Consider the following 24354-nt stretch of genomic DNA (forward strand, 5'->3'; position numbering starts at 1 on the left):
ACCCGCTCTTTTCTTAGTTACGTTCATGGTTATGTTACGTATGACGAAAGCGCGTAAGTGCAAGCCCTCCCGGAACCCATAGAGATTGTATTGAAAGCTCTGATATTTGAAAAAATAAGATTTTACATGAGAGTCTATGAGAGACTTCTGGGACGATTTTCAACCTGACTGAAATCGCCCCAAAAGGGGCGGGGCCATTTGAAGCACGACTTTAGCCTGATTGGACATTTAGTGGCAGATCAGACGTCTAGATTAGAACACTGATAACTACTGTTGCCGTGATATAATTGATTAGAAAAAAAATCCCTTCCTTTTCCCGTTTGGCAGTGCGTCGCCCATATCGCCCTAATGAACACACCGCCCCTGCCCTACTCTTCCACCAAGGCACCTGCAAGTTCCCGGACATTTCTGGGGGGAATGGCCTTAGCCCTCACCCTCCGATCCAACAGGTCCCAGACGTGTTCAATGGGATTGAGATCCGGGCTCTTCGCTGGCCATGGCAGAACACTGACATTCCTGTCTTGCAGGAAATCACACACAGAACGAGCAGTATGGCTGGTGGCATTGTCATGCTGGAGGCTCATGTCAGGATGAGCCTGCAGGAAGGGTACCACATGAGGGAGGAGGATGTCTTCCCTGTAACGCACAGCGTTGAGATTGCCTGCAATGACAACAAGCTCAGTCCGATGATGCTGTTACACATCGCTCCAGACCATGACGGACCCTCCACCTCCAAATCGATCCCGCACCAGAGTACAGGCCTCGGTGTAACGCTCATTCCTTTGATGATAAACGCGAATCCGACCATCACCCCTGGTGAGACAAAACCGCGACGCGTCAGTGAATAGCACTTTTTGCCAGTCCTATCTGGTCCAGCGACGGTGGATTTGTGCCCATAGGTGACGTTGTTGCCGGTGATGTCTGGTGAGGACCTGCCTTACAACAGGCCTACAAGCCCTCAGTCTAGCCTCTCTCAGCTTATTGCAGATAGTCTGAGCACTGATGGAGGGATTGTGCGCTCCTGGTGTAACTCGGGCAGTTGTTGTTGCCATCCTGTACCTGTCCCGCAGGTGTGATGTTCAGATGTACCGATCCTGTGCAGGTGTTGTTACACGTGGTCTGCCACTGCGAGGACGATCAGCTGTCCGTCCTGTCTCCCTGTAGCGCTGTCTTAGGCGTCTCACAGTACGGACATTGCAATTTATTGCCCTGGCCACATCTGCAGTCCTCATGCCTCCTTGCAGCATGCCTAAGGCATGTTCACGCAGATGAGCAGGGACCCTGGGCATCTTTCTTTTGGTGTTTTTCAGAGTCAGTAGAAAGGCCTCTCTAGTATCCTAAGTTTTCATAACTGTGACCTTAATTGCCTACTCTCTGTAAGTTGTTAGTGTCTTAACGACCGTTCCACAGGTGCATGTTCATTAATTGTTTATGGTTAATTGAACAAGCATGGGAAACAGTGTTTAAACCCTTTACAATGAAGATCTGTGAAGTTATTTTGAATTTTACGAATTATCTTTGAAAGACAGGGTCCTGAAAAGGGGACGTTTCTTTTTTTGCTGAGTTTAGTTTCCTCTAAGTAGGCTTCATTTGACTCCAAATGCTTTTCTCCCACCTTGCAGGCAAATTACATCAGTATTATTTTTACTGATAGACACATGGTTCTGTGGCCCTTCTCTGGTTTCCAATCTCTAGTGTCCATTAATATAACATCAAATTGATCAGAAATACAGTGTAGACATTGTTAATGTTGTAAATGGCTATTGTAGCTGGAAACGGCTGATTAAATAGTACCAGGAAAACACCAGTCTCAACGTCAACAGTGAAGAGGCGACTCTGGGATGCTGACCTTCTAGACAGAGTTGCAAAGAAAAAGCCATATCTCAGACTGCCCATCTTAATATTTTCTTTTTATTGGCCAGTCTGAGAAATTGCTTTTTCTTTGCAACCCTGCCTAGAAGGTCAGCATCCCGGAGTCGCCTCTTCACTGTTGACGTTGAGACTGGTGTTTTGCGGGTACTATTTAATGAAGCTGCCAGTTGAGGACCTGTGAGGCGTCTGTTTCTCAAACAGTTTGTGCTGTTCTGTGAAGGGAGTAGTACACAGCGTTGTATGAGATCTTCAGTTTCTTGGCAATTTCTCGCATAGAATAGCTGTCACGATCGCTTAAGGAGGAGGACCAATGCGCAGCGTTGAATGCGTACATATTATTTATTAAACAGATCACCTGATCAAAACAACGAACGAAACGTGAAGTCCTTCGATACACACAAACCAAAAGGAACAAGATCCCACAACTATTGTGGGAAAACAGCCTGTTTAAATGTGGTTCCCAATCAGAGACAACCAGCCACAGCTGACACTCGTTGCCTCTGATTGAGAACCACACTGGCAACATAGAAAAGAAACAACTAGACCTACAACACAGAAATCTACACACCCTGGCTCAACATAACAGTGTCCCCAGAGCCAGGGCGTGACAGTACCCCCCCCCTAAAGGCGCGGACTCCGACCGCGCCAACCAAATACCACAGGGGAGGGACCGGGTGGGCACTCCGCCTAGGCGGTGGATCCGGCTCCGGGCCTGATCCCCGCTCCCTCTCCAACCCCCCAAAGTACCCCTGGTCCGGTCTGGCCCCGCTGGCCGGAGCTGAACTGCACATTGGTGGAGCGGATTGCTCTAGCTCCGGCGTGAAGCATCTGACCGGTGCCGGACCAGGCACCGGTGGAACAGGCATGGGACGTGCCAGACTGACGACGCACACCACTGGCTTGGTGTGGGGAACAGGCACGGGCCGTGCCGGGCTGACGACGCACACCACTGGCTTGGTGTGGGGAACAGGCACGGGCCGTGCCGGGCTGACGACGCACACCACTGGCTTGGTGTGGGGAGCAGGAGCGGGCCGGACCGGGCTGGCGATGCGCACCACTGGCTTGGTGTGGGGAACAGGCACGGGCCGAGCCGGGCTGACGACGCACACCACTGGCTTGGTGTGGGGAGCAGGAGCGGGCCGGACCGGGCTGGCGACGCGCACCACCGACTTGGTACGGAGAGCAGGAACGGGCCGGACAGGGCTGACGACGCGCACCACAGGCTCGGTGCGAGAGGCAGGAACAGGCCGAACCGTACTGGGGACACACGCCACTGGCCCTATGCAGGGATCAGGAACGGGCCGGACCGGACTGGTAATACACCCCAGTACCTCTCGCCGTGCCTCCACACTTTCCCTCTCCTCTGTGACCAGTGGCCCCCTTAACCTGGCGGCCTCCCTGCACACCCGCTGGACCGCTCCATCGCGGCCTCCGGCTGCCCCGTCGTCCCACGTCGTGAGCCCCCCTAAAAAATTTCTGGGGGTTCTCTCCTCCCCGTGGACCAGGCCTCCCTAGTTCTCGCCAGACTCTCACTCCACTGCTTCAAAGTCCAACCTTTCTGCTCTTCGCTTGGCTGGGCCCAGTTGAGACTCCTACTCCACTGATCCCAGGTCCATCCACTCTCCTCTTCACGCTGCTTGGTCCTGTCTTGGTGGTTTCTTCTGTCACGATCGCTTAAGGAGGAGGACCAATGCGCAGCGTTGAATGCGTACATATTATTTATTAAACAGATCACCTGATCAAAACAACGAACGAAACGTGAAGTCCTTCGATACACACAAACCAAAAGGAACAAGATCCCACAACTATTGTGGGAAAACAGCCTGTTTAAATGTGGTTCCCAATCAGAGACAACCAGCCACAGCTGACACTCGTTGCCTCTGATTGATAACCACACTGGCAACATAGAAAAGAAACAACTAGACCTACAACACAGAAATCTACACACCCTGGCTCAACATAACAGTGTCCCCAGAGCCAGGGCGTGACAATAGCCTTCATTTCTCAGAACAAGAATAGACTGACGAGTTTCAGAAGAAAGTTATTTGTTTCTGGCCATTTTGAGCCTGTAATCGAATTGCTGACGCTCCATATTCTCAACTAGTCTCAAGAAGGCCAATTTTATTGCTTCTATTAATCAGCACAACAGTTTTCAGCTGTGCTAACATAATTGCAAAAGGCTTTTCTAATGATCAATTAGCCTTTTAAAATGATAAACTTGGATTAGCAAACACAACGTGCCATTGGAACACAGGACTGATGGTTGCTGATAATGGGCCTCTGTACGCCTATGTAGATATTCCATTAAATATATATACTGTATATATATATATGGTACTGTAAGTAGGACAGGAGAAACTTTTGCTTTAGTCTGATACATGTGTTTTGTTTACTGTTTGAAGATGGGCATTTCTGCAAGATATGCCATCTGCTAGGTTGGGCATAGTGCAAACAAGGCACTTTGTGGTGCCAGGGCTACCATGGCTGCATCCTTGGCACAGCCAGGATATGGCATGGAATCACAGGCGGCACCAGGGCCCGGCGTTTTATCGTTTACAGAGCTGGAACAGGGAGGGAGAGACAACCAACGCTCACTAACAGTGAAAATAGTCCTTAATGACCTAACACCTTTTTCTTTCCCTTCCAGTTTAGATATATGAATTCCATCCGCTCTGGACAATACAAGATCATAGACTATTACCCATACAGAAAAACTGCTGTCCAAGCAAGTCTTTAACATACAGTAATGGTCATCCAGTCATCCTCAACCTAAGTTTTGAGAACTTGTAATGGCTATTAACTATTAGCAGCGCTATTACGTAATTATGCCAGCATTCTCAGAGACAGATTTAAGCCCTCATTTAAACTGCCCAACTGCTGGTGGAATATCAAGTAACAATTGTTTTAATAGTATGAATAACAAGCATTTCCTTTACTTTCATCCCAGAATAACTGTAAAAATGATATCAATATTAGGACCCCCTACTTCTCTGTTGTCCCCCCAGAGGCCTAGATGAACACTATTTCTGGGGCCCTCCGGCGGTGCACTGCCACCAAGTCTCCAGAGTGATGGTTGGGATGCCAACAATGACGATAACTGTATGCTCATCTTTCATCTGGCCCTGTTGTCTTGTTCCTCTGCTTGTTGTGTGTTGATGTGTCATAAGAGAGGCTCAGGGTCCTTAAATCCTTAGATCCTTTAAGTGGTGAGCGACACAAAGGAATAGAAATAGCAAAAAAGATGAGACACAAATCACAGCAAAGGATATGTATTGATACAATATGTGACCATTGTATGCAAGGGAAAGCCTACATTCAACTTTAGCTGTCTTTTGGTCAAATGGGCAAATAATAATGTTCTCACAACATCTGGATTGCCTTCAATTTACTCTCAAAATAGTTACGGACTTCACTCATTAACATATTTAATCTAGAGAGACAGCATATCTTGAAAACGGAATAGATTTCTGATCAAACTGATTGTGTAAGATCAAGAAAATGTATCACAGTTCTCTATCTCCATCTAGTGGGAATATGAGGAACAGCCAGTAAGGACATTGCAAATCAGGGTGTCTGCAAGAACTAGCAATGCATATGACTACCCCCTGAAACAATGAATATGTCTACTCCTTGAAGTAAACAACATATCCTCACAGAACAACAAGTCTGTGATAAGTAATTTGTGAAAAGCCTATCTGATTATAAAATATTTGGCACATTAATTTCAATATTTCCTACGCTCAAAGCCTTCTTGTTCAATCCAAATTCCACAAAAATAAAATAGTTTTGGAGCCATAGTTGTGATATGCCAAGAGAGAAAGAATAAATATTTTTCTCTGAAGCACTTAAATAAAACTAGTCTGTGGCCTTCTCCAGCACTGGTTATCTCTGTGTAATTACCGTACATAATGCTGAATGAATGACTCTCTCTGATGATGCCGCTTCAAGCGATGCCGCTTCCACAACGGCCATAATTATGTGCTCTCTCTGTGCAGAGCGACGGATTGTTTGCCTGTGGTTAAAGTATTAATACATTCTCCCTGGTTTTCAGGAGGGTGTGGGTAGACAAACAGGTCTGTGTTTTATTGAAGAGCTCAGAACTGGGCAGTGCTTGAATGGAGAAAATAACTCCCTCACTCATCAAATCATCAGACTTATGCAACACAAGTGGGCCAAGAACCTGTCTGATCCACCCAACATCTCATCTGCTCTCAGCGAATGATCGAAGTTGATTGTTATGCTCTCTCTCCCTGCTCCTCTTGTGTCTCTCTCGGATCTGAAACACACACACACACACACACACACACACTACAGGACACACAATAATCTGCAATGAGTGCATATTTGTGACAGGGTCACTGCAGGTCATGGCAGCAGCCAGTAGTCATGGCTTTATGACGATCTGAGGACAGGTGGGTGTATCAGTCACTGCTGCCTCCATTATTGATGAGCAGAATAATACATGGCAGCCAAACCTATTCCTCATTAATAATGCACTGCCTCCTGATAACTGCTATAGATCTACTCCCATCCCTCCCAGCTTTATCTTTGGTACAGGACATGCTGGAGGTAGGTAGACTGGGGATGAAAAATAGTCTCCCTGTCAGCTGCTGTATTTGATTGCCTAATGTGTCTAAAATTGTTTGTCAATGTGATATCATTCACTTTAGAACACAGTTTGACATATTTGTAGATGAGGTGTCTCTACTACAGTCCCATCGTTTTCTCTCATCATCATCAGCATCATCAGTAAATAATTATCAACTTCAATACAACCAACAATGACCATTCTCCAGAGTGATGTTGTTGGATGATTCTGAGCCTTCATTCAGAGATGCTTGTGCACCTGGCTTTGGCAGTGTCCATGAGAGCAGACAGAAAGTGTTGGCTGTTGATGTTGTGTAGTAATGCCATGCGATTAGGAGATTTCAGATATAAATGATCAAAATGAAAAACAACAAGGGGGTGTGGTAAGAACAACGACCAAGTAGGCCTAGGACTATTTTCCAAAATCATTAATGATTTCCTCTGTCCTTGTTGGGTCAGATATCACTTTGATAGTAATTCGATATTTTGGCATTCATCTTATCCCTAATATGGATAAAACATATTTTTGTATCCTAATACTGAGTACTGTATGTCATGTTATTTACAGTAGTTGTACACGCTGTTCTCCCTCCAGCCAGCCTGTCAGCATGTGTTTGTGTGGATCACGCTGTCCATTCACGGATACCCGATTGGCCGGTTGGCTTGTCAATTAGACCGCCCCTGTGGCGAAGCACTTCAGCTTCTGTGTCAATTCACACGGAGCGTTTGGTCACCCTGTCCTGTCAAATTAAGTCATGCGTCACCAGGTGTCCCAAATCTTCAGGTACAGTAATTATATAACACTATATGTGACAGTTCTGTGAGTTTTGTGCATGGAATCTAATGTGAAGAAGCGCAAACTTTTGCTTCATCTTTGTTTTGATACTAGCTAGCTAGGCTAGCAGCCCTTGTTAGCTAATAAGCTTTTCTCTACGAGCTCTCGGGACTAGCTAATGTTAGTTAGCTAACTTTCTAGGTAAAGTGAGACAACACTTCCATAATTTGTTTGATTTAGCAAGTCAATTCAGTGTTATCAAGGTTATTGTCGCAATGATGTAATGTTAACTCCCTAGCCAGCTAATCGATTTTATAACGTTACTTACTAACTAGTTACTGTAACATACAACATAACTAGCTAATGGCTCTCCCTCCTACGCTAACTAGCTAATTTCCTACTACAGTATGTCTAGTCCCATGCCTAGTTAGCTAACAAGCTAATCTAGGTTTGAACTATAAAATGTATTTACTTTCACTTCCATCCCTGGCTACAACCGAGCTGCTATCTGCTCCATCAGCTAACCTTAGAAGATAACACAGTATGGGAATGTTATTCTGACCGCTGTTAACCTCTGTCTGTGTCTTTGAGGCTGGAAATGGGCCACTGTGACACTAGGCAGCTTCATGTTATTTGAAGTACCAGCATCTGGACAGAAATCAAGCAATGGCGAGTGCTACAGATGTAGTGTGAATCCCCCTCCATTTACATGATACACAATTAGAGTAAAGATGAAACTTTGTTGACCGATAAATCCCCATGGGGATAGGCTGCGTAAGGTGACTTTCTCCTGGCAACCCAGTCAGGACTGTAATTGCCCATACCAGTCAATTAGCAGCATCCATTTCAACCCAAGCATCTCTCATACTTACACAATCCTCAGAGGCCCAAGGTGTGTCAGCACTCAGCATGACAAGTTTTGGGGCAGGATCCTCCTGAGTAGTAGAGTGCGTTTGTGACTGTTCTCCCAGGTTTCAGGTGACGCTGCATCGTGCTGACTCACTCTAGTTAGAGTGGGTGTGTATCTGCAGTCACCTGCAGCAGTGTCTTGCCCTGCCTTTGGTTGCCTCATTATCAGTGTCAAAAGGTTTTAAGGTTCCATTCCTCAAGGCTTCCCTGAGGGACACCAGGGCGTAACGTAGCAACTCTGCAATGCTTGTCTTTAATACGTTGTCAATGTTGTCACAATCGTGATGTGTGTTGGTGGTGCTTACTTTTGTCAGTTACAGTTTGAATCACAGAGTACCAGATAAAGCCCCACATTTCCTAGAATTTACTACACCCGGAGCAATGTAAACCCATGGCCCTGTGCCCCACTATTAGTACCTACCTTTATTAACCCACTGTGTGTTTTCTCTATCCTGTCTCACTATGATTTACTCTTCTACCAGATGTCCTTTTCCAAGGTTGACTCATCGCTTACGCTATAAATCTCTCCCATTCTCTATCATCTCCATGTAGATTAACTTTTGTAGACACGGTAACCTTTCCCCACTACAGCTGTCAATGGCATTTATTCAGAGATTAGCCTGGCTTTCTCCCTTTCTCTTGATTAACGACCTACAATGTCAATTTCTATGTATAAAATGGGTCATATCATTATAAGTACCAGAGAGTTAACTCTGGAAATTCAATGTGTCTTAAAATAAGCTAAATCAAAAGGGTCGTTTTGAGATATTCATATTAAAGGTCCACCTCAGAGGAAGTTGCTGCACCTATTTCGAGTAATTCCTGTCCTAGAGTGGAAATTCTTGTTTAGGTTCCACCTCGAAGACTGACACAGGCTGCTAATACATACATATTCAGGAATTTGGGGTTGAAAGTTATGGTGATTTCCACGTGTAGCAGAGCAATAATAACAAATAACTAGCTAGGATGTTAACCATAGCCAGCTAATGAAAGTTACAGTGGGGAGAACAAGTATTTGATACACTGCTGATTTTGCAGGTTTTCCTACTTACAAAGCATGTAGAGGTCTGTAATTTTTATTATAGGTACACTTCAACTGTGAGAGACGGAATCTAAAACAAAAATCCAGAAAATCACATTGTATGATTTTTAAGTAATTCATTTGCATTTTATTGCATGACATATGTATTTGATCACCTACCAACCAGTAAGAATTCCGGCTCTCACAGACCTGTTAGTTTTTCTTTAAGAAGCCCTCCTGTTCTCCACTCATTACCTGTATTTACTGCACCTGTTTGAACTCGTTACCTGTATAAAAGACACCTGTCCACACACTCAATCAAACAGACTCCAACCTCTCCACAATGGCTAAGACCAGAGAGCTGTGTAAGGACATCAGGGATAAAATTGTAGACCTGCACAAGGCTGGGATGGGCTACAGGACAATAGGCAAGCAGCTTGGTGAGAAGGCAACAACTGTTGGCGCAATTATTAGAAAATGGAAGAAGTTCAAGATGACAGTCAATCACCCTCGGTCTGGGGCTCCATACAAGATCTCACCTCGTGGGGCATCAATGATCATGAGGAAGGTGAGGGATCAGCCCAGAACTTCATGGCAGGACCTGGTCAATGACCTGAAGAGAGCTGGGACCACAGTCTCAAAGAAAACCATTAGTAACACACTACGCCGTCATGGTTTAAAATCCTGCAGCGCACGCAAGGTCCCCCTGCTCAAGCCAGCACATGTCCAGGCCCGTCTGAAGTTTGCCAATGACCATCTGGATGATCCAGAGGAGGAATGGGAGAAGGTCAATTGGTCTGATGAAACAAAAATAGAGCTTTTTGGTCTAAACTCCACTCGCTGTGTTTGGAGGAAGAAGAAGGATGAGTACAACCCCAAGAACACCATCCCAACCGTGAAGCATGAAGGTGGAAACATCATTCTTTGGGGATGCTTTTCTGCAAAGGGGACAGGACGACTGCACCGTATTGAGGGGAGGATGGATGGGGCCATGTATCGCGAGATCTTGGCCAACAACCTCCTTTCCTCAGTAAGAGTATTGAAGATGGGTCATGGCTGGGTCTTCCAGCATGACAACGACCCGAAACACACAGCCAGGGCAACTAAGGAGTGGCTCCGTAAGAAGCATCTCAAGGTCCTGGAGTGGCCTAGCCAGTCTCCAGACCTGAACCCAATAGAAAATCTTTGGAGGGAGCTGAAAGTCCGTATTGCCCAGCGACAGCCCCGAAACCTGAAGGATCTGGAGAAGGTCTGTATGGAGGAGTGGGCCAAAATCCCTGCTGCAGTGTGTGCAAACCTGGTCAAGACCTACAGGAAACGTATGATCTCTGTAATTGCAAACAAAGGTTTCTGTACCAAATATGAAGTTCTGCTTTTCTGATGTATCAAATACTTATGTCATGCAATAAAATGCAAATTAATTACTTAAAAATCATACAATGTGACTGTCTGGATTTTTGTTTTAGATTCCATCTCTCACAGTTGAAGTGTACCTATGATAAAAATTACAGACCTCCACATGCTTTGTAAGTAGGAAAACCTGCAAAATCGGCAGTGTATCAAATACTTGTTCTCCCCACTGTATGTGAGCACCATTTCAGTTAAGACTACCAGCCTACCTGTCAAGAGATGAATCTCAGGTAACCGTGCCTGTATGAGCTGTTGACGTTATGAGGGTTGACGTTTGTCTGACTCTTGCCGTTTGATAATTCCGGTGAAACCGTGTCGGTTTCCAGACTTCATTAATATTTGGATATGCACGCAGACGTGGTCAAATAGCTATATTCTTCGTTCTCTCTGTTATTTCAGCAAGTTAGCTAGCTATATATCAATCAACTCAATATTAGGTAGGTGTTCCTAATGTTTGGTATACTCAGTGTACAGTACCAGTCAAAAGTTTGGGGACACCTACTCATTCCAGGGTTTTTCTTTATTTTTACTGTTTTCTACATTGTAGAATAATAGTAAAGACATCAAAACTATGAAATAACACATATGGAATCATGTAGTAACCAGAAAAGTGTTAAACAAATCTATATATTTTAGATTCTTCAAAGTAGCCACCCTTTGCCTTACATTTACATTTTAGTCATTTAGCAGACGCTCTTATCTAGAGCAACTTACAGTTAGTGAATACATATTATTATTTTTTTTATACTGGCCCCCCGTGGGAATCGAAACCACAACCCTGGCATTGCAAACGCCATGCTCTATCAACTGAGCTACATCCCTGCCGGCCATTCCCTCCCCTACCCTGGACGACGCTGGGCCAATTGTGCGCCGCCCATGAGTCTCCCGGTCGCGGCCGGCTGCGACAGAGCCTGGATTCGAACCAGGATCTCTAGTGGCACAGTTAGCACTGCGATGCAGTGCCTTAGACCACTGCGCCACTCAGGAGTACCTTCACCACACTGCTAACCTTAGCCTAATCCTAACCTTAAATTAGGACCAAAAAGCTCATTTTTGTTTTCATTCATTTGTACGATATAGACAATTTTGACTTTGTGGCAGTTGTATCTAGTGGAAACTGGAAACCCAAGTGTAGGCTACAGAGAAAAGCGGGTTGGCTCTCAGACGAATCGCGAATAGGAAGAACTAATAATTAAAAGCGAGCCCTGGAACTAAACGTAGGCTGAAAAGAATTTGCAGGTGATCTCATAGGAAAAGACACTGAAGACTCACAAAACATACTTGAACTTGAAGCCAAATCCTACTTTGACTAAAACAATGACTTATTGATTTACAGTACATTGTGCAACATGGGTAAGCTCTGGCCATTGTCTTTTAGCACTAAAAAGTAGATTTTTTATAATAGGGAGCCAATTTGTTTTGAGCACTTTTTAATTCCATGACTGTTTTCTCATGGCTCTCTCTTGTCCCTCTGCAGCAGATGTATGGTGAGCAATATGTTTGGAACATTGAATCGCAATATAGTCACAGTATCGAATCGCAATACATATAGAATCGTGTGAAGTGCAATACATATCGTGTCGGCACCAAACTATCGTGATAATATCGGATCGCAATAATATCGTATTGTGAGGTCACTGGCAATTCCCAGCCCTAGTTTTAAAGTTGAATAAATTAATGTGAAAATGTGTATTTCAGAATCTAGACATACCCCATATGTTAGAGCACACTAAGGCAGTGGTTCCCAACCTTAACAGGTAACTGTACCACCAGCTGAATTTTGCTCTGCCTGGAGTACCCCTGAAGTACCCACCCATGTGCATTTTACCTATGGTCTCATGAGTCTTCTCAAGTACCCTGTGTGGATAGGCCAAGTACCCCCAGGGGTCCTAGTACCCCTAGTTGAGAACCACTGCTATAAGGAGTAGTCTATAATGACACTGAGATGTTGTCTGTAACATGTACGGTACACAGATCATAGGGTCTTACAGGAGGCATGTATAGGTCTAAAATGGGCCTAAAATGGCCGCTTTCATCATTGATCTTTGCAAAAATAGTTTGTGAAACAAATGTAAAAAGCATGTCAAACATCTTTCCTCCCAAGGAAGTTTCTATGTGAGAATTGTAGGGCCCTATAAAATCTGCGTTGCAGACAGAATCCAGACATTTAAAATGGAATTCAACAATATAAAAAAAATGATTGAACTTAATAGAAAATGCATTAATTTGCCCAAGTGAATCATAAGACATGAACAAAATGCGTCAGTGACCCTGTCATTGTGTAAGTGTGTGGTGCGAGTGTGTCTACACTTTATGTAGCGTTAGCGATGATGCTAATGATAAGCTTCTTCTGGTAGAGATGGAAAGGCTTTCCCAAAAACCTTCTCAATTAAATGTTAACTACAAAGTAGCCTATGCCTACCTGGCAGAATGACATCATGATTATTTGCATCAATCCATTGGCCATTTGTTTAGCAAACTCTGCAATCAGATGAGCGCCACAGCAACACAGCTTAGCCAAACAGTGGTCTCTTCCTGGTGTGCACTTGCATTAAAGGGTAATTACACATGCACTCACGCATACACACACATACAGTGCATTCGGAAAGTATTCAGACCCCTTTTCCACATTTTGTTAGGTTACAGCCTTATTCTGAAATTGATTAAATTGTTGTTTTCCTCACATCAATCTACACACAATACCCCATAATGACAAAGCAAAAACAGGTTTTTAAAAACCTGAAATATCACATTTACATAAGTACTCAGACCCTTTACTCAGTACTTTGTTACAGCCTCAATTCTTCTTGAGTATAACTCTACAAGTTTGGCACACCTGTATTTGGAGTTTCTCCCATTCTGCTCTGCAGATCCTCTCAAGCTCTGTCAGTTTGGATGGGGAGTGAGACAGCTATTTTCAGGTCTCTCCAGAGATGTTCGATCGGGTTCAAGTCCGGGCTCTGGCTGGGCCACTCAAAGACATTCAGAGACTTGTCCCGAAGCCACTCCTGTGTTGTCTTGGCTGTGTGCTTAGGGTCGTTGTCCTGTTGGAAGGTGAACCTTTGACCCAGTCTGAGGTCATGAGAGCTCTGAAGTAGGTTTTCATCAAGGATCTCTCTGTACTTTGCTCCGTTCATCTTTACCTCGATCCTGACTAGTCTCCCAGTCCCTGCCGCTGAAAAACATCCCCTCAGCATGATGCTGCCACCACCATGCTTCACCGTAGGGATAGTGCTAGGTTTCCTCCAGACATCACACTTGGCATTCCATCCAAAGAGTTCAATCTTGGTTTCATCAGACCAGAGAATCTTGTTTTTCATGGTCTGAGAGTCCTTTAGGTGCATTTTGGTAAACTCCAAGCGGGCTGGTCATGTGCCTTTTACGGAGGAGTGGCTTCTGTCTGGCCACTCAACCGTAAAGGCCCTATTTGTGGAGTGCTGCAGAGATGGTTGCCCTTCTGGATGGTTCTCCCATCTCCACAGAGAAACTCTGGAGCTCTGTGCCCTCAGACGAACCATCAAACAGGCGAAGCATCAATACAGGACTAAGATTGAATCCTACTACACCGGCTCTGACGCTCATCGGATGTGGCAGGGCTTGCAAACTATTACGGAATACAAAGGGAAACCCAGCCGCGAGCTGCCGAGTGAAGCGAGCCTACCAGACGGGCTAAATGCCTTTTTATGCTCGCTTCGAGGCAATCAACACTGAAGCATGCATGAGAGCACCAGCTGTTCCGGATGACTGTGTGATCACGCTCTCCGTAGCTGACGTGAGCAAGACCTTTTAAACAGGTCAACATTCACAAGGCCGCGGGGCCAGACGGATTACCAGGACATTTACTCAGAACATGAGCGGACCAACTGGCAAGTGTCTTCATTGACATTTTTAACCTCTCCCTGACCGAGTCTGTAATACAGTGCCTTGCAAAAGTATTCATCCCCCTTGGCGTATTTCCTATTTTGTTGCATATCAACCTGTAATTTAAATGGATTTCTATTTAGATTTCATGTAATGGACATACACAAAATAGTCCAAATTGGTGAAGTGAGAAAAAAAAAAAACTTGTTTCAAAAATGTATAAAAAATAAATAACGGAAAAGTGGTGCGTGCATTTGTATTCACCCCCTTTGCTATAAAACCCCTAAATAAGATCTGGTGCAACCAATTACCTTCAAAAGTCATAATTAGTTAGATTGCACACAGGTGGACTTTAAGTGTCAGATGATCTGTCACATGATCTCAGTATATATACACCAGTTCAGAAAGGCTCCAGAGTCTGCAACACCACCAAGCAAGGGGCACCACCAGGCAAGCGGCACCATGAAGAACAAGGAGCTCTCCAAACAGTTCAGGGACAAAGTTGTGGAGAAGTACAGAACAGGGTTGGGTTATAAAAAAATATCTGAAACTTTGAACATCCCACGGAGCACCATTAAATCCATTATTAAAAAATGGAATGAATATGGCACCACAACAAACCTGCCAAGAGAGGGCCACCCACCAAAACTCACGAACCAGGCAAGGAGGGCATTAATCAGAGAGGCAACAAAGATACCAAAGATAACCCTGAAGGAGCTGCAAAGCTCCACAGCGGAGATTGGAGTATCTGTCCATAGGACCACTTTAAGCCGTACACTCCACAGAGCTGGGCTTTACGGAAGAGTGGCCAGAAAAAAAGCCATTGCTTAAAGAAAAAAATAATCAAACACGTTTGGTGTTCGCCGGAAGGCATGTGGGAGACTCCCCAAACATACGGAAGAAGGTACTCTGGTCAGATGAGACTAAAATTGAGCTTTTTTGCCATCAAGGAAAACGCTATGTCTGGCGCAAACCCAACACCTCTCATCACCCTGAGAACACCATCCCCACAGTGAAGCGTGGTGGCAGCATCATGCTGTGGGTATGTTTTTCATCGGCAGTGACTGGGAAACTGATCAGAATTGAAGGAATGATGGATGGCGCTAAATACAGGAAAATTCTTGAGGGAAACCTGTTTCAGTCTTCCAGAGATTTGTCTTCCAGCAGGACAATGACCCTAAGCATACTGCTAAAGCGACACTCAAGTGGTTTAAGGGAAAATATTTAAATGTCTTGGAATGGCCTAGTCAAAGCCCAGACCTCAATCCAATTGAAAATCTGTGGTATGACTTAAAGATTGCTGTACACCAGCGGAACCCATCCAACTTGAAGGAGCTGGAGCAGTTTTGCCTTGAAGAATGGGCAAAAATCCCAGTGGCTAGATGTGCCAAGCTTATAGAGACATACCCCAAGAGACTTGCAGCTGTAATTGCTGCAAAAGGTGGCTCTAAAAAGTATTGACTTTGGGGTGGTGAATATTAATGCACTCTCAAGTTTTCTGTTTTCTTGTCTTATTTCTTGTTTGTTTCACAAGAAAAAATATTTTGCATTTTCAAAGTGGTATGCATGTTGTGTAAATCAAATGATACAAACCCCCCAAAAAATCCATTTAAATTCCAGATTGTAAGGCAACAAAATAGGAAAAATGCCAAGGGGGGTGAATACTTTCTCAAGCCACTGTACCTACATGTTTCAAGCAGACCACCATAGTCCCTGTGCCCAAGGAAGCGAAGGTAACCTGCCTAAATGACTACCTCCCCGTAGCACTCACGTCGGTAGCCATTAAGTGCTTTGAAAAGCTGGTCATGGCTCACATCAGCACCATCATCCCGGAAACCCTAGACCCACTCCAATTCTCATACCGCCCCAACAGATCCACAGAAGACACAACCTCAATTGCACTCCATACTGCACTTTCCCACCTGGACAAAAGGAACACCTATGTGAGAATGCTGTTCATTGACTACAGCTCAGCTGTCAACACCATAGTGCCCACAAAGCTCATCACTAAGCTAAGGACCCTGGGACTGAACACCTCCCTCTGCAACTGGATCCTGGACTTCCTGACGGGCCACCCCCATGTGGTAAAGGGTAGGCAACAACACAACTGCCATGCTGATCCTCAACACGGGGGCCCCTCGGATGCGTGCTTAGTCCCCTCCTGTACTCCCTGTTCACCCACGACTGCGTGGCCAAGCACGACTCCAGCACCATCATTAAGTTTGCTGACGACACAACGGTGGTAAGCCTGATCACCGACAATGATGAGACAGCCGATAGGGAGGAGGTCAGAGACCTGGCAGTGTGGTACCATGACAACAACCTCTCCCTCAACGTGAGCAAGACAAAGGAGATGATCGTGGACTACAGGAAAAGGAGGACCGAACACGCCCCCATCGACGGGGCTGTAGTGGAGCGGATCGAGAGTTTAAAGTTCCCTGATGTCCACATCAACAACAAACTATCATGGTCCAAACACACCAAGAAAGTCGTGAAGAGGGCACGACAACGCCTTTTCCCCCTCAGGAGACTGATTTAGATTTGGCATGGGTCCCCAGATCCTCAACTTTCTACAGCTGCACCATCGAGAGCATCCTGACTTTTTTCATCTCCGCCTGGTATGGCAACTGCTTGGCATTTGACCGTAAGGCGCTACAGAGGGTAGTGTGTACAGCCCAGTACATCACTGGGGCCAAGCTTCCTGCCTTCCAGGACCTATGTACTAGGCGGTGTCAGAGGAAGGCCCAAAAAATGGTTGAAGACTCCAGTCACCCAAGTCAGACTGTTCTCTCGTCTACCGCACGGCAAGCGGTACCGGAGCGCCAAGTCTAGGTCCAAAAGGCTCCTTAACAGCTTCTACCCCAAGCCATAAGACTGCGAACAACTAATCAAATGGCCACCTGGACTATTTACAATGACACCCCCCTGCTACTCGCTGTTTATTTTATATATATATATACAGTGCTATGAAAAAGTATTTGCCCCCTTTCTAATTTTCTCTACTTTTGCATATTTGTGAAACTAAATGTTATCAGATCTTCAACCAAAACCTAATATTAGATAAAGGGAACATAAGTGAACAAATAACACAACAATTACATATTTATTTCATAAACAAAGTTATGCAACACCCAATTCCCCTGTGTGAAAAAGTAATTGCCCTCTCACACTCAATAACTGGTTGTGCCACCTTTAGCTGCAATGACTCCAACCAAATGCTACCTGTAGTTGTTGATCAGTCTCTCACGTCGCTGTGGAGGAATTTTGGCCCACTCTTCCATGCAGAACTGCTTTAACTCAGTGACGTGTGGGTTTCAAGCACGAACTGCTCGTTTCAAGTCCTGCCACAACATCTCAATTGGGATTAGGTCTGGACTTTGACTAGGCCATTCCAAAACTTCAAATGTGTTGCTTTTTAGCAATTTTCATGTAGACTTGATTGTGTGTTTTGGATCATTGTCTTGCTGCATGACCCAGCTGCGCTTCAGCTTCAGCTCACAGACGGATGGTCTGACATTCTCCTGTATCAGAATTCATGGTTCCTTCTATTAAGACAAGTCGTCCAGGTCCTGAGGCAGCAAAGCATCCCCAAACCATCACGCCACCACCACCATACTTGACCTTTGGTATGATGTTCTTACTGTGGTATGCAGTGTTTGGTTTTCGCCAGGCATAATGGGACCCATCTCGTCCAAAAGGTTGACTCAAGTTTGCCAAAAAGCACCTGGATGATCATCAAGACTCTTGGAAGAACGTTCTATGGACAGATGATTCAAAAGTATAACTTTTTGGACGACATGGTTCCAGTAATGCCTGGCGAAAACCAAACACTGCATTCCACAGTAAGAACATCATACCAAAGGTCAAGCATGGTGGTGGTCTTAGGTAGGCCTAAGAGCGGATCCCGTTTAGTGCTAATACTGTAACTTACTTAGGCCTATATTTCAATACTTATATAGGCTACTGTATCAATCAATCATTTTTTTGTTCATGGCATCACACAGCATACGAGTCATTCATGATGTGAAATGCAATCAAACATTTTAGTAAAACATTTTTAATAACAAAGCGACCATTGAATAATTAGCATAAACAATAAATAGGTCTAAACCGTTCCATTTCAGAAATTGCATTCACGAAAAAATGCGATTTGTTTTTAGTCTTTGCTGTAATAAAGGCTTTACAAAAAAAGTTTCAACAGACTCTTGTTTGCTTATAATTAATTTAGTGTTGTTTTACATTGTTCCAAGCGGTCCCAAAAATGATATCGTAATCTAACAGCACCTGTTTGGCACACACAGGCCTAATATGCACGCAGTGCTTGCTCCATACCTACTTTTTTATTTTTTTTGGTGTATTTTCCACAACTAGTCAAATGTATTCCACACATCTGACTTCCCCTTTACCTCCTGAGCAACCAGTAAACATTCCCCCGTTTCGTGTTTATTTGTCACGTCCCCTGCATCCATTTTGCTGTCACGTGTTACGGCGTTCAGAGTTTATAACCAATTTATTGATGCGATTGTGATATGCTCTAGGTCAGGCCCTATTGGTCACGTGCATGCGAAGCATACATGTGTCCGTAAAGAGAGCAAGGGTTGAGGGAATGTTTTTCCTTAACAAATGTGGGATTTCAGTAACACAACTTTTCAGTCAGAATTGGCTGTAATTATGTTGCAGCTTCAGCAACACGGACAGCGCTATACACACTGATGTTCTGTGGTGGTCGCTGCAGCAGGGAGGAGAGAGCGACAACGGGTGCTAGTCACACCAGTCACTCGCTGTCTTTTTTTTTTAACACAGCGCAGCAAGTCTGAGCCAGGCAGCACAAACAAATTAATTGCGGTCGGACTCCCTCTAGTCATTTGTGTGTCTTAATTATTTCAACAACAGTTCGCTTGAAGCATCAGACAAGCTTAGTGCATATAGTTGATTTGATTAAAACACATAGGATGTGTCTATATGTAGAAAAATACACGCTTAAACATTTCGACCAACAAATTAGTTGAAAGAACAGACGACTCTTGTCGACCAATATATTTTTTTTGTCGGGACAGCCCTAAAGCATATTTAGAACTTTTATTATTCAAAAACAAATACCGTCATACCGTAAAAATGTAACAAATGGTGATATGACATTTTGGCCATATCACTCAACCCTACTTAGCACTGCCACTGGTGATTTTGGTCAATCATATGACTGGATCTATCAAATTAGGGATGGCTTGGGGTTCTTCTGTCCTTGTACTGATCTGACCTGTAGTCTTGTGTCACACAAACCATAGATTGTACTAGGTAGGCTGGCTAGGCTACATCCATAGATCTGTGAATGGGTCTGTTCAGTGTCATTACATGAAACCCTAATCCCATTTTGACCAGTGGCAGTGCTGGTTTGTGATATCATGAAGCTGGTTTAAAGTATGATTCACCATTGTATATAAAAAAAATAACGGTTGTATTATACATTAGGCCTAATATTATTGTTTTCAGTAGTTGTGGAAGTGTTCAAATGTTAACAGTTGTTCTGGAACGTTGCCACCAGGTGCTTACTAATAATAGTGTTTCTGTGCACACGCACAATATTTTTCAGAAAACACTCACACTAGCTTTACCCACACACAACACATCCACATACACACACCCTCTCCAGGCTTTCCGTTATCTCTTAATGAGGCTCCTGGGTGTGTTGGTCCCCTTTTTGTCATTTTGCTCTCAGTTCACCCTTAAGAAGCCACTCTGCTTGCCAAACGGGATTCTATTCAAATTACTCAGGTCGTTGCTGTAGCTACCATTCCTCAAAGTCCACTACAGACCGGCCCAGTCCTCACAGGCACACAGAAGTGTGTGTGCGTGCTTTCTGTGTGTGTGTGTGTCTGTGCCTCTCGCATGGTAACAGCTCTTCCTGGCTGAGGCTCTCTTCCCTTCCTCTCTCTCTCTCTCTCTCTCCGTCTCCGACTCCCGCTGGCTTTGGATGTTGTTTACCACCCACACAGGACCATACTAGGAGCAGCACAGAGAATCTGAATGGAACAACGGGTTGGTAACTGCTCTGTCTCCATTATTACTGTCTACAACTGTAGCCTCTCTGTCTGTTTGTCTATCGGTCTGATGGGTTAGTAGTCTCTCATTAGCCTGTCAAGTTTTTCTACCAACGTCTTTTAAGAAATAAGGAGTCGGGGACGTCTGTCAGTTAGGTTGTGTTGATCTTGTTGGTTTAAGTGACAATTTCTGCCCTTGGCAGTCAAGGCTTCGGATGTGTGTAATGTATTTGCACCTGTTGTGTCTGAAGGAAAACAGTCGGTTGGACCTTTTAGACTGTGTTGATTGATCGAATGACAATTTGGACCTTAGATTTGTGGCCAAATTTAGATAAAGGATGGTTAGGCCTATTTGTTCTCATATTACTGTTAACAAGATATTTGGGCTGCCGACTGTATGACATATTTTCAATCAGTAAGATGGTCAAACTAATGTAGCGTTAGAGATAAAAGAAGAGTAACAACAGTTGAGTTGTGTATACCTTGAGAAAGCCTCGTCCCTTCTCACCTGTTGATCCAGCCTCTAGCTACCAGACTGACTGTAGCGTTATCCTCTGGGTCATACTGTGCTCTTTGTCATCGCTCTAAATAGACATATGAGTGAGCGAGTAGTTAGTGTGAGATAACGTATTGTATATCTATGGTGCATATGGCATGATATGGTGCCATGTCTCTCACACTTACGTAATCCTTAATGAGAGGTAGATAGAGTGGGAGTGACTTGACCTGAGAGACGGCAGCAGCCAATCAGATGCCTCACACGGGGAACGGGGGGAGAGCAAGGTCTCATATGTTCAGATATGGGTAGGTCTCTGCTGTTGTCTGTTCCTGATGGATCTGTCTGCTGATGGACTTGGAGTTACACTAACAGCCTAGGGCACTTCCAAAGGTCAAGGATGGGGTCAGCAGTGGGAGGTCATAGTTGCTCCTCAAGCATTTGATCTAATTACTGGTCAATGTCTGCTTTCTTAAGCCATAGGCCTACTTCAACCCTCCTCACCCCTTAGTTCTAGCATAGATAGGCAAAACCATAACCATCAATTCATTTGACACATGATGAATGCATTAATGTGTCATAAAAGTTGCCTAAACACTTTCTTGTGTGAGGTGACTAGTGTTGCTGAAACGTCGGTACTTTTTAGATACTAGAATATGCAAAACGGTTTGGTACTAGGATTTTTGTTACTTTTGGTACTTCTGTCAAGTGTCTCACGTCGTCTACTGATTGAGCGTACCGTGCATGCTCCACTTAGTCATTGCTATCTCTAGCCTGTCCTGAGGAACCACTGCTCTCACTGGGGGGATGGGCTGTATCAACACTTATGCTAGAAGTTAACACACTTGAATAATGCAACATGGCATGTACAATTTTTAATTACTGTCCATTACAGGCTACAACTCTTTACAATGCAAGGAGATACCGGTAGCTTTCTGCTTTGTGGGCTAACTTTCCGTGCTAGCTTACAGCTGAAGCTAACATCAATTCACTACCCTAGTACTGTGTTTGTGATAATATGCAAACCTCTCCCAGTCAAGATCACCTTTGCTCAAACCTTGAATGGACTCTATGTGAATGACATAATGGGTCTTAAAGAGACTTTTATAAAATAAGAGATTGCTTCATCTATGCAAATCTTGTGGATCAGTGTTGTGACTTTGGGCTAATTAATATTCAAGATATTAATTACTGATTAATTACTGGAATAATTAATTGATCTGATTGGTTTGATTAATTTGGTTATCCTATCCAAATTAATCTGAGGGGCACCATTTAAGGTTTGGATATAGAGAAACCCTTGAATTAGCTATCAGTAGTTCTCATTAACCGTTAGTGTTAATACTATCAACAATATACAGTGCATTCGGAAAGTTTTCAGACCCCTTGACTTTTTCCACATTTTGTTATGTTACAGCCTTATTCTAAAATGGATTTAATAAAATGTTTTCCTTATCAATCTACACACAATATGCCATAATGACAAAGCGAAAACAGGTTTTTAGAAATGTTTGTACATAAGTATTCAGACCCTTTGCTATGAGACTCAAAATTGAGCTCAGGTCCATCCTGTTTCCATTGATCATCCTTGAGATGTTTCTACAACTTGATTGGAGTCCACCTGTGGTAAATTCATTTGATTGGACATGATTTGGAAAGGCACACACCTGTCTATATAAGGTCACAGAGTTGACAGTGCATGCAAGAGCAAAATCCAAGCCATGAGGTCGAAGGAATTGTCCGTAGAGCTCCCAGACAGGATTGTGTCGAGGCACAGATCTGAGGAAGGGTACCAAAACATTTCTGCAGCATTGAAGGTCCCCAAGAACACAGTGGCCTACATCATTCTTAAATGGAAGAAGTTTGGAACCACCAAGACTCTTCCTAGAGCTGGCCGCCCGGCCAAACTGAGCAATCGGGGGAGAAGGGTCTTGGTCAGGGAGGTGACTGGTCACTCTGACATAGCTCCAGAGTTTCTCTTCCAGAAGGACAACCATCTCTGCAGCACTCCACCAATCAGGCCATTATGGTAGAGTGGCCAGACGGAAGCCACTCCTCAGTAAAAGGCACATGACAGCCCGCTTGACTCTCAGACCATGAGAAACAAGATTCTCTGGTCTGATGAAACCAAGATCGAACTCTTTGGTCTGAATGCCAAGTGTCACGTCTGGAGGAAACCTGGCACCATCCCTACGGTGAAGCATGGTGGGGGCAGCATCATGCTGTGGGGATGTTTTTCAGCGGCAGGGACTGGGAGTCTATAATAATAATATAATATAATAATATGCCATTTAGCAGACGCTTTTATCCAAAGCGACTTACAGTCATGCGTGCATACATTTTTTGTGTATGGGTGGTCCCGGGGATCGAACCCACTACCTTGGCGTTACAAGCGCCGTGCTCTACCAGCTGAGCTACAGAGGGAAAGATGAACAGAGCAAAGTACAGAGAGATCCTTGATGAAAACCTGCTCCAGAGCGCTCAGGACCTCAGACTGGGGCGAAGGTTCACCTTCCAACAGGACAATAACCCTAAGCACACAGCCAAGACAACGCAGGAGTGGCTTCGGGACAAGTCTCTGAATGTCCTTGAGTGGCCCAGCCAGAGCCCGGACTTGAACCCGATCGAATTAGCGAAATAATTTAATCAATTTTAGAATAAGGCTGTACTGTAACAAAATGTGGAAAAAGTCAAGGGGTCTGTGTACTTTCCGAATGCACTGTATGTGTTGCCGCCCTAGGGTCATGAGATGCTCAGAAAGCATATTTAGAACATTTATTATTAAAAAAACATAAAATACTGTCATACCGTCAAAAATGTGAAAAATATCACCCAGCCCTAGCATCCGGTGTGCACAATGCCGAGACAGTATTGATCATACGTTTGTAAATTAGACCTGCTGTCTTACAACACTCAATGAAAACCACCACTTTACACACACACAGGGGGACTTTCAGAGGAAATTAATAATGCAATGGGGCAATTTACTTGTATTTTGATTTTGCCAGTTGGATTCCACTAGGATTGGAGGAAGCATGGATGAATTGCGAGGAAAAAGCTGTGTTGTCCCCATCTCTCTCGCTCTCTTTCAGTTCTACGTTCTTAGTCCAGGAAGGAAAAGTCTGTTTGAGTTATTTTAGTTCTTTCTCCAATCCCAGCCGGGATGTAATCTACTTTTCTCTCTGCATTGTTGGGAAGGGCCTGTAAATAAGCATTTCACTGTTAGTCTTCAACTGTTTACGAAGCATGTGACAAATAAAATTGGATTTGATTTGGTGTACTGTAGCATTCATGCACAGGAAAATGCAAGTTGATAACGCTTATTGTGTATGTAGGTGATATTTTGGTATGACCACTCTCCTACTGTAGGAGCTAGTTTCTCTTA

At 44.3% G+C, this 24354-nt stretch overlaps 1 protein-coding gene across 1 annotated transcript in view; it reads left to right on the top strand.

Annotated features, from left to right (window-relative positions):
• The first annotated feature begins 7159 nt into the window (after positions 1-7159).
• Positions 7160-24354, top strand: part of LOC121545499 (oxysterol-binding protein-related protein 2-like) — a 35438-nt gene continuing 18243 nt past the window's right edge. The window contains exon 1 of the mRNA XM_041856062.2: positions 7160-7243. The gene's annotated coding sequence lies outside the window, so the exon portion shown is untranslated. The remainder of the gene's footprint in view (positions 7244-24354) is intronic.

This window comes from Coregonus clupeaformis, chromosome 30 (assembly GCF_020615455.1).
Source record: "Coregonus clupeaformis isolate EN_2021a chromosome 30, ASM2061545v1, whole genome shotgun sequence".
Classification (NCBI taxonomy): Eukaryota; Metazoa; Chordata; class Actinopteri; order Salmoniformes; family Salmonidae; genus Coregonus; species Coregonus clupeaformis.